This window comes from Microtus ochrogaster, chromosome 6 (genome assembly GCF_000317375.1).
Source record: "Microtus ochrogaster isolate Prairie Vole_2 chromosome 6, MicOch1.0, whole genome shotgun sequence".
Classification (NCBI taxonomy): domain Eukaryota; kingdom Metazoa; phylum Chordata; class Mammalia; order Rodentia; family Cricetidae; genus Microtus; species Microtus ochrogaster.
The window spans coordinates 82,454,213-82,464,344 of record NC_022013.1 but is presented as its reverse complement, the minus strand read 5'-3'; positions in this window follow the sequence as shown (position 1 = coordinate 82,464,344).

The following is a 10,132-nucleotide window of genomic DNA, read 5'->3' as shown; positions in this document are numbered from 1 at the left end:
TGTGTGTGTGTGTGTGTGTGTGTGTGTGTGTTTTGTGACTCCCTTTACCCTGAACAAAAGAGTTTTGGGGCATCTCTTGATACTGCTTAACATGGCAAAAGACCCCAGATCACTGGAATTAATGAGAAGCTGGAGCAGGCCTGGATAAGACACTAGTGAGGTAATGTCTGGTTTTTATTAAATATCCCAAATAGATTACTCACTCTTGCTAGATAAGGGGTAAAGACCCTGTCATGGTTTAAACACAAATCCTGCTACACACAGGGTCCCTGTGGGCTCCTATCCCAGGAGCCACCCTGATGTCTAGGCTGGTGGCTTGGTCAGGTAAAGTGCTAGCCAGAGAGGAAGACCAAGTTAGTTCTGCAAACTCCTTCTCATTAGGAATCCGGAGTTGGTTACCAGTCTCGCATACTTGCATGACACAAGACGCCCAAGAAGAGTCACAGAAAGATCCCCTTTCTCTGTACCCAGGAGAAGGGCCAGTTGGAACAGCCAGAGTCAGGCCCATAGGGCTCTGCTTGACGAAGCTTGTTCTCTGGGCTTCTCCTTTTGTGCCTGGAGCAATTTCTCCCATTCAAGCCATCTTACAAGTTGCAAAGAGTTTCTTTGATGTTGCACCCTCACAAAAGCCTTGTGAAATAAGCCAAGAACATCGAGGCGCATTGGCTAAGGCTTCAGGCTGGAACTCCAGCAGCATGCAGATCGGAAGCTCAAGGCTGTTCTACCCCAGTGAAAGGATCGATGGTAAGGAGGTCCACTCTTTCCAATGTAGGATAGCAAAGGTGTGGGAGGAACTTAGAAAACAACAGAGAACCCACAGGATCTTCCGTAGAGAGGCACAGAGCATCAGAAGCAAGAAGATGTAGGCATCTCAAGCCTTCCTGCCCCCAACACGTCGCCCCCCCCCCACTCCCTAGCCCTGTGGTAGGGCTCTGGAAGCTCCGCCTCACAACTCCCTGGCAGGTCTCCTGGCCCGGGTGCCAGTGGCTGCGAGTAGTGACCAGTCACCGGGACGGACCCCAGTGCCTCCTGCTTGTGCTTTGTAGTCTCCTCCTCGCTATTCTGTTGCTAGCCGGCCTTAATCTGGTGGCAAGCTCTGCATCCTCAAACTCCTCACCCCGTGCCAAGACGTCTCCTGTGAAAGTGAGCAAACATCGAGGTGGCTCACCCCTCCTTACCCAGCTTAGCTGTAAGCTCCGGCTGGGTGCTCCCAAGGCGAGGAGGGCTAATAGCGCCTGCTACACGGCCAAGACATAGCTCTTCTCAGAAATGCGCATGTTCCCCCCAGCTGATGGCATTATCTGTATCCCCCAGGAGCTCGGCACACTTCACTGTACCTTCTTTCTGCTTTTGGATTTTCCTTCTAAAGAGGTCTCTAGGCTTTAGTAGAGTAAATAAAAGGGACACAGGGACAGGAGCAAGGAAGCAAAGCCTTCGTAGCTATTATTGGTCAAACCAAAGTGCCTGCCCTCCCCCCCATCTCTCAGCCTTCAGAGTGATGCACCCGAGGGATAGAGAAGCCAAGATGCAATTGTGATTACCCGGAATGTTATGATTTACAGTTTACAATGTCTTTTAAAATCTTCAAATACATTTTAGATATTATTTCATCCAATCCTCACAATAAAACTATGTCTGGTACAAAGGAGATGCAAAGACTGCTTCTTTTTCCTTCCTTTCAATGAGGCTGGAGTGTGGAAATACTACTGTCTCTACAGATGAGCAAGTCGGCCTCATAGGTATTCAAAAATCCAAATAAAGACATTGCAGCCGACCGAGACTCAGATACAGCTCTCCTAGAGTCCTGGGATGCCTGAGTGGGCCCACTTCCTCCTTAGCCCTTCACCCAGATAGTCTTGCTGGGCCCCAGCTTTTCACCATCTTGAATAGGCTCATGCTCATTATTCATGGACTCGGTTCTAAGCATTTTAAATCCATCAACTAATGTGTTTCTCATAAAACACCGAGGTAGGTGTCAGCATTATTCCCTTTCTCCATGAGGAAGCTATAATGGCTGGTGCTTAGGGGCTTGATCCAGAGCGATGTCTGCAAGAGTAGCAGTGTCTGAGCTTTGCCGGTGCAGCCCCTGGGCCTGGGCCCTTCATCACTGCACCTCCATCTTCACTTCCTTCCAAGTGCCTGCTTCTCAGACTTCAGTAAGTCCCTTGATGGCAAGGACTTTTTTTTTTTTTTGCTCCTTGTTCCTCAGCCCCAAACATGACATCTGGCACGGGGTATATAACCAGTAACTATCTGCTGAAGAAATGCCTGGGTAGCGAAGTGAGGAAGGAAGCTGGAAGAAAGCAGGCCATCTGCTAAAGCTTAAAACCCCAGCGCTGAGCTCAGGTGGAGCTCAGTGGAGGAGCATTTGCTTGGCAAGGGGACCAGAGGTTCAAGCTCCAGCGCTGAGTATAAAAAACAAAAACGGAAATCCCAGGGCTGTAGATGTAGTCCTGGAAGTTGTAGCCCTGGTAGTTGGTGGAATATTTAGCAGGCAAGCACCAGCAAGTACCAAGTCCTAGGTTCTATCCCCAGCCGAATAGAATCGGGAGTGCTGGTGAGGAGGATCGCACCAGAGGAAGGGGAACGTGTATTTAATAATCCCACACTAGCTCCCAATAGGGTATAATAATGTGCTCTTTATTAAAGGGGAACTCATAGATCACAATGAGGAACAGGAATGGAATCCAGCATACAGGTGTGGCCAGCGGGGAGAGAGTGAGTGGGCAGACCCACACGCCTTTTGGTACCCAAGGCCACGCCTAACCTGGTCCAGCCTCTCACAGGCCATGGGCTGAAGGAGGTTCTCCATTAAGCTGGCACAAATGTTGCAGTTGTCAGGAGGTAGAAGCAGGAGGATAAGATGTTCAAGGCTAGCTTATGTGCACGTGGGAGACAGAGACAGGCAGATCTCTGTGAGTTCAAGTCCAGCCTGGTCTACAGGGCAAGTTTCACCACAGCCAGGGCTACACAGAGAACCCATCTCACAAACAAACAAACACAAAGCTCAGAGCTAAACCAATGAAGTCTTTCTTCTGACTCTACCTAAGACATGAAACGACAAACACAGATTTTTGCTTCCAGTCAGTCTGCTTGTTGCTGTGACTGGCTCTCCCACAGAGCTTGTCCTGGCACTTGACGACCAGTGCAGGGCAAGAGCCTGACCTGCGCTGTCTCCAGGCTCTGGGGCGACCGTTTGGGTCAGCGTTTAGAACATGAAGTACCCCACAGACACTGGAAAGGAGACCCATAGTCTCTGTGCTGGGCTAGAATCAATGCTGAGGACTTCCCAGGTCCCCGAAGGGACCAGCTGCTTGCTCAGTCTGGGACAAACCCAAGCACATGCCCACAAAGGGCTGCAAACTGCAAATTGAGATCTAATGTGAGCCATCTGGTCTGGTGAAATGGCCAACGGGAGGGACAGGGGCCTGGAACCTTCCCAGAAGTAGGACGTGATGACTCAGCTCACCCAGAACAAAAGCTTCTAAGGAAACCCTTTGGAACAGGCCAAACTGAACCTTCCTGAGCAGCCAGGATGGGGACTCTATCTAAAGTGACCCCGGGGGCAGAGCTATGAGACCCATGGTCCCTGAGCATGACCCTGGGGCAGGTAAATCCACATTGCTTTAGAGAAGGAAGCGTATGGAGTCCCAGCATCGTTCCAGCAGGCCAGTGAGACGGCTCAGTGGGCAAGGGCAGCGGCTGCCAAGCCTGATGACCTGAGTTTGACCCCTGAGACCCACATGGTGGAAGGCGAAAACGGACTCCAGCAAGTTGTTCTCTGATTTTCCCAAGCTGCGGCATGACGCCTGTGCACATGTACACACAAATAGATTTTGAAATTTATTTATTTATTCATTCATCTAATTAATTAATTATTTTTGAAACAGGGTTTCTCTATGTAGTTTTGGGGCCTGCACTGGAACTCGCTCTTTAGACCAGGCTGGCCTCGAACTCACAGAGATCCTCCTGCCTCTGCCTCCCGAGTGCTGGAATTAAAGGCGTGCACCACCACCATTTGGCTTTGAAATATATATATTAAAAAATGAATAATTATAGAGCCACCAAAGGAGTGATGAAAAATGTCAGACTGGGTAGGGGCCAACAGCTTCGCCTGGATTTGGGACACTTTAGCCTTGGTCCGGGAGAATGGCTTTCTGGTGTCTTCTAGACAATCACTGTTGCGATGGGGGTGGGGAGGAGAGCCGACCAATCACCAGGTCTAATTATCCTCCTCCAGCCGTTTTCCTGGCAGCAGTTGTCAAGACTTTTGCCAAAACTTTACTTCACCAATAGTAGGTTCCAAAGAGCCCCAAGTCACAAGGGGAAGGTTCTGCATCCCCGAGAAGCCGTAAGACTGCCCAACACCAAGACCTGGGCGCCAGAGGTCAATTCTGTAAGCTTCAAAGGGACTCTCCTCTTGAGCTCCTCTAGGCCCAGCAACTGGATGGAGGAGAGATGGTGGTGCCAGCCACTTGGAATGGCACCAGAAGATGACACAACGGGAATCAGCACACTTGCCCTGGTCCCCCATCACCACACCCCAGGAAGTCAGAAGGCATCTGGAAGGCCTGTTTGTGCTTGTAGCGAGAGTGCCTAGGTCAGGGCTTGCTTAGAACTGAGGTGGTGTGAGCCTCACAGCTGAGGGCAGCTGGAGATGGGCCAGGGGCTGGCAGGGGCAAGCCAGTGCTCTCAGAGCACCTTGGGGTGACCCCCTACCTCCTTGCCTTGCCACAGCTTAGCCCGAGACCTGTTTAACACCTTCTGCTGGGATCAGAGAGCTCATTCTTGGAGGGTGCCTGGGGCTGCTGGGGCTTTTTTGGCTGGTTTAAAAATGACTCAGTTCTAGAAACCCAGCTGCCTCGGGGGGCCTGAACTTGCTGAGCAGGGTTGTAGGGAAAAGCCAAAGGGTCAGTCTTCAGGGCTCCAATCCTGCAGCCCCAAGGAGAGTAGGCTGGGAAGTTATGGGAACTGAACAGAAGCAGGCAGACTTTAGGCTGTGCTGAGAACAGGTAATATTCCGTGGCTGGGTCAGAGGTTATAGCGGTGGTTCTCAACCTTCCTAGTGCTCCGACTCTTTAAGACAGCTCCTTAGGTCGTGGTGACTCCCAACCATAAAGTTAATTTTGTGGCTACTTCCTAACTGTAATTTTGCTACCGTTATGAACCGTAATGTAAACATTTTTGGAGATAGAGTCAGAGGGGTCGTGACTCACAGGTTGAGAAGCACTGGGGCATGGGCTATTCGTTAATCCACATACTTTCTCCATCCCCACTTCATGCAGAAGGAGGCCTTCTAAGCAGCCCGGCTTTCCGCTGAGATGGAGAAGGAAGATTGTGCCCTGAGAAGCAAAACTAGGCGTGTTTCACAAGCCTTACCCCCCCACACACCCCCCAGACAGCTCCATGGATCTCAACATTCATGTCAACATCGCCAGGGCAACAGGATTTCTCTCAATCCGCAGCGAAGAGGAATGTTTCTGCTAGCACTTGCGGTGTGGGGCAGTTCCTCCCTGCACTGTCATCTTGGGCACTGGAGAATACTTACAGGACAGGACTGTCTGCAGCATGCATGTCTGGTGGGTGATGTGAGGAGGGGAGAGGCGCCAAGGAAAGCACCTGGGTGGAGAGGCTGGGGAACTGGGCCCGGGGCCTCTCGAGGCTGAATGGGGAAGACGCCACAGCACACTCTACCCACCTCCACTCCACCCCTTATCTTGTCCATCTACGCCGCGCCACAGTCACAGGGAGCCTGGTGGTCGGAGGTTTCAAGCCTTCTCTTGCTCGGTAGCCCTCCATGTGCTGCATGCTGCAGCCCCGATACCATGCTGCTAAATATGTTGCCAGGTTAGTCCCAAGCCTCAAAGCAGCGAGGCGGGAGGACCTTCCCCAGCTCGGTGCCAGTTCTCTCTGCCCACTCCAAGGCCCTCTTCACCAAAAGGTTATCTTGACCAGTGAGGTCCTTGTGTATTCCCAGGAGCCCCTCCCCTTCACTAACCGTGCCTGTGGCTGTGTCCCTGCTCACCCATCCTTGTATCAGAAAGCCTGACCATACCCTGCCTTTCCCTCCAGACTCTAGTTCCTTGGCAGGGCTTGTGCCAAATGACTCAGAAAAACCAAACACTACCATGACCTTACCATGTGCCCTGCCCCTGTCCCCCCAAACCCAAGAAAGCTCTTACACTGGGGAGACGCCAGGGAAGGGTCCACTGACCCTTAGGACTGAATGGCCAAGGACTTGACAGCTGGGAGCTGTCAGGATTCCACAGCCTCAGTTCTCCAGGCCACCCAGAGGGTTTCCACAGCCGAGTGGAGCCCGCTGCTGAGTGGGGATGTCATCTGATTCATTAATTAAAGCAAACACTGTTCATCCAGCGCTCCGGGGCATGGTTTAAAAAGAGAAACCAGAACATTTAACATTTGATAAAAATAGCGTTTGTGAGTCCAGAGGTAACCAAAGTTTTACTCGGTCCCTCCGGTCCAGGAGCACCCCCACCCTGTCCCCCGTTCCCACCTTCTCTACCATGCTTCTCTGTTGACCAGGGAATCCCTGCCAGAGTTTGCTAATTGGGTTAATGGAGTGACTGTGTAATTGTTCTCTGCCCACAGCCCAGCCCCTCCACTGGCTGCTTTCTGACTACCTGCCTCTCACCACTTCCAGGAGCGCTAATTTGCAACAACCTTCCATTGTCGTCCACATCTGGGACCTGGGGCTTAAGTGAAGCTCCCTACAGCAGAGGACAGAAAACACTGCTATTTTGGTTTGTGTGGTCCACAATGGGGCCATTCTGCGGGGTTTCTGGGCAGTGCGGGGCTACCCAGGGAGAGGGGAAATCGGAGCTGAGCAGCAATGGGACCCAGGCCAGAAAACAAGAGGGACGGGCTGAAGGGAGGTGACTGCCAGGGTCAAATCCCGACCTTTTCTCCCAGCTACTGGGATTTGAATTTCATTTTAATCAGATGCAGATGAAACCTATGGGCTGAGCCTCAGGAATCTCAGGGCCTCACCTTTGACCTCTGGCCTCTAGAACAAGCAGCTTGTACCAAAGGAGACAGCTGAGGGTGGCCTTGCTTGTCTCTGAGGTTTAGTCAGAACCTCTTTGTGCTCAACACCCCTGGGAAAACACCACCCCACACCCCCAAACACTCCAAGGCTTTTTCTCCTGTTGTTTTGGGTGTGTGTTTAGTTTTGTTTGAAATCTGGTTCACTTAAAGAATGGTTACTTGTTCAAATCATGAAAATGTCAGCATTCTTGGGGCGGGTCGAAGATGAATAGCTGGAGGCAGCCTTCCAGTCCTGAGGTGCCACCTATACCTGCGGTACCTCCATTCTGCTCCCTAGTCCCTGGGCTCGGATGCCCTGAAGGCTCCTGCTGACTGCCCTTGCTGCCATTCCCTCCCTATTGCTTCTTTCCTGCCCAGGTCTCAATACACTCTTGGGGCAGCTCCAGGGTTCTGAGTGATGGATCTGGATGGCTGCATAGTTCAGAAGTAGAGAAATAGCCTATTCATGTGCAAGACCCAGGGTTCTATCCTCAGCACTCGGAGATAAAAAAATAGATAAAAACACGCCGAGCTTGTAATTCTAGCACTCAGCAGGCAGAGACAGGTGGAGTTCCAGGCCAGTCAAGGGCTACAAATCAAGACCTTGTCTCAAAACACCAAACACAGAAAAAGCCCACCACTATCGCAGCAAAAACGAACCAATACATAAATAAAATACAGGAACTACTGGATGTGGGTCTTTGAAGATCAGCCTTGTGCAGAAGCATAAGCTTCTAGGGTCCTTCGAACACGCGTTGATAGCTTATGTTGGCCTGGTTCCTGATTGGTTGACCTCCTGAGTCGCCCAAACTCCTGAGAAGGCAAGAGTAAGACCTTTGTGGAACCGTCAGTGTTGTGCGCCCCCTGGTGGAGGTGCTCTATCAATGCGCATTTCGACTTTCAGGTAAATTTGACTGACCTCACCCATGTGTGCTCTTCCTCTCCCAGTAGCTTGTAAGTGTCCGGTGCGCCTCTTTGCATTCTCGAAGGCTCAGCTACTTGGATGATGGCAGACCCAGGAATAGGTGCGCTCAATAAGTAACTACTACTGGATTGGAAATTGCTGGCCAAGGTTTTCTGGTGAAACGAAGTGCCAGGATGGGGGGGGGGTGACTAAGGAGTAAACCAATGACGAGACAGGAAAGTGTACAAATGGCAGAGTACGCACAAAGGGCCAAGAGAAGAGTAAGAAGCTTATGCTTCAGGGAGGCAGCCCAAGACTGATTGATCTCCGTGGATCCACATTCGGTAGTCCCTGGATTTTGAGCACAAGGCAAACATCTTCCAGCTGAGTTCCTGCTGTTTGGAGCCTGCTCTCTCTTCAGGAGGGGCTGAAATCTGCGCCAGCAGTTGGCTTGGATCGATTGCACAGCACTGCCCTCCTCTGGACAGAGCCAAGGCTGCCTGAGTCCTGCTGTGAGGCCTCGCTCAGGTTTCCTTCCCTCCTTCCTGGACAAACAGGTTTTCAGTAGGACTCTCCCAGCAGGTGTTTACCCGGCCTGCCTGAATCCCTGAAACCTGGGAAGGTGGAAGAACAAAGCCTCCCTTGACTGCTGCTGGCACACAGTGGGCTCTATAAATATTTAATTCGGGAAAATAAACAGAGCCACACACATTCTTGGCATGCCAGCGGCACTTGGGACCATTCTAATGCCATTAGAGGGAGAATTAATTGAGGGACCCACACCTGTTCTCGGTCTAGAACAGTTCCAGCCCTGTTTGTGGAAGACAAACCATGGGGAACAGAGAGGGACAAAAGTCCAAGCAGAAGAAAAGAGCTCAGGAACAGTCATTCTGCTCCAGAAACAACTGAGATTCTTTTCTCCTTTGAAGTGAAACTCAGGACCTCCCGCACGCCAGGCAAACCAATGAACAACAGTCCCGATCCGCCTTGACCCTTTACCGAGAAGAGCTCCTTCCTTCCCTCTTTTATCAGCCATATAAGTGACTGTTCCTGTTGCTGAGATAAAAGACCCTGTCAGACGCAACTTAAGGAAGGAAGGAAGGAATTAGGTTGGCTCACAACTGTCGGGCCCATCAAGGCAGGGAAGGCAGTGTGGGGGAGTCTGAGGTGACATTTGTTGTTGTTGTAGGACATTTGACCACACTGTGTGAAGATGTGTCTGTCCTTCCTCATCTGCCTAAAGCACCTTCTGATTGGTTTAGTAAAGAGCGGAAAGGCCAGTGGTTAGGCAGGGAGGATGGGTGGGACTTCCCGGGAGAGAGAGGAACTGGGGAGAGGAACCTGAGAGGTGGGAATTTGCCCGGGAGACAAGGAGGAAGTTAATGTATTGTACAAGGTGACAAGCCGCGTGACAGAACACGAATTAATACATAAGGGTTAATTTAACTTATGAGAGCTAGTTGGGAACAAACCTATGCTTAGGCCAAGCTTCCATAATTAACAATAAATCTCCGTGACATTATTCGGGAGTTGGCAGTCCAAAGAAAGTTCAGCTACCACTGACACATCACATCCAAAGTTAGAAAGCAGAAATATTAGGCCTGACTGTTCTAGAACTTGTTATGTAGACCAGACTGACTTCAAACTCACGGAGATCTGCTTGCTTCTGCCTCCCAAGTGTGTACCATGCCCGGCTCACTTTGTCCTTTTTATACAGTCTGGGAGCCGAGCCTGGGAAATGATACTGCCCACAGTGGTTGGTTCTTCAAACCTCAATTAACCTAATAAATACCCCCCAAGATCCTCTAGATACCCCCCTGCACCCCATAGTCTGTCTCCCAAAGGATTCTAGATCTCATCGAGTTCACAGCTGAGATTAGCCATCACACCCCAGGGAAGCTTCATGCCAGAGGAGGGCACCAGATCTCATTACAGATGGTTGTGAGCCACCATGTGGGTGCTAGGGATTGAACTGAGGACCCCTGGTAGAGCAGCCAGTGCTCTTAACCTAAATAGCAGGGGCTGGAGAGATGGCTCGGAGGTTAAGAGCTCTGGCTGCTCTACCAGGGGTCCTCAGTTCAATCCCTAGCACCCACATGGTGGCTCACAACCATCTGTAATGAGATCTGGTGCCCTCCTCTGGCATGAAGGCATACATGCAGGCAGAACACTCTATATATAATA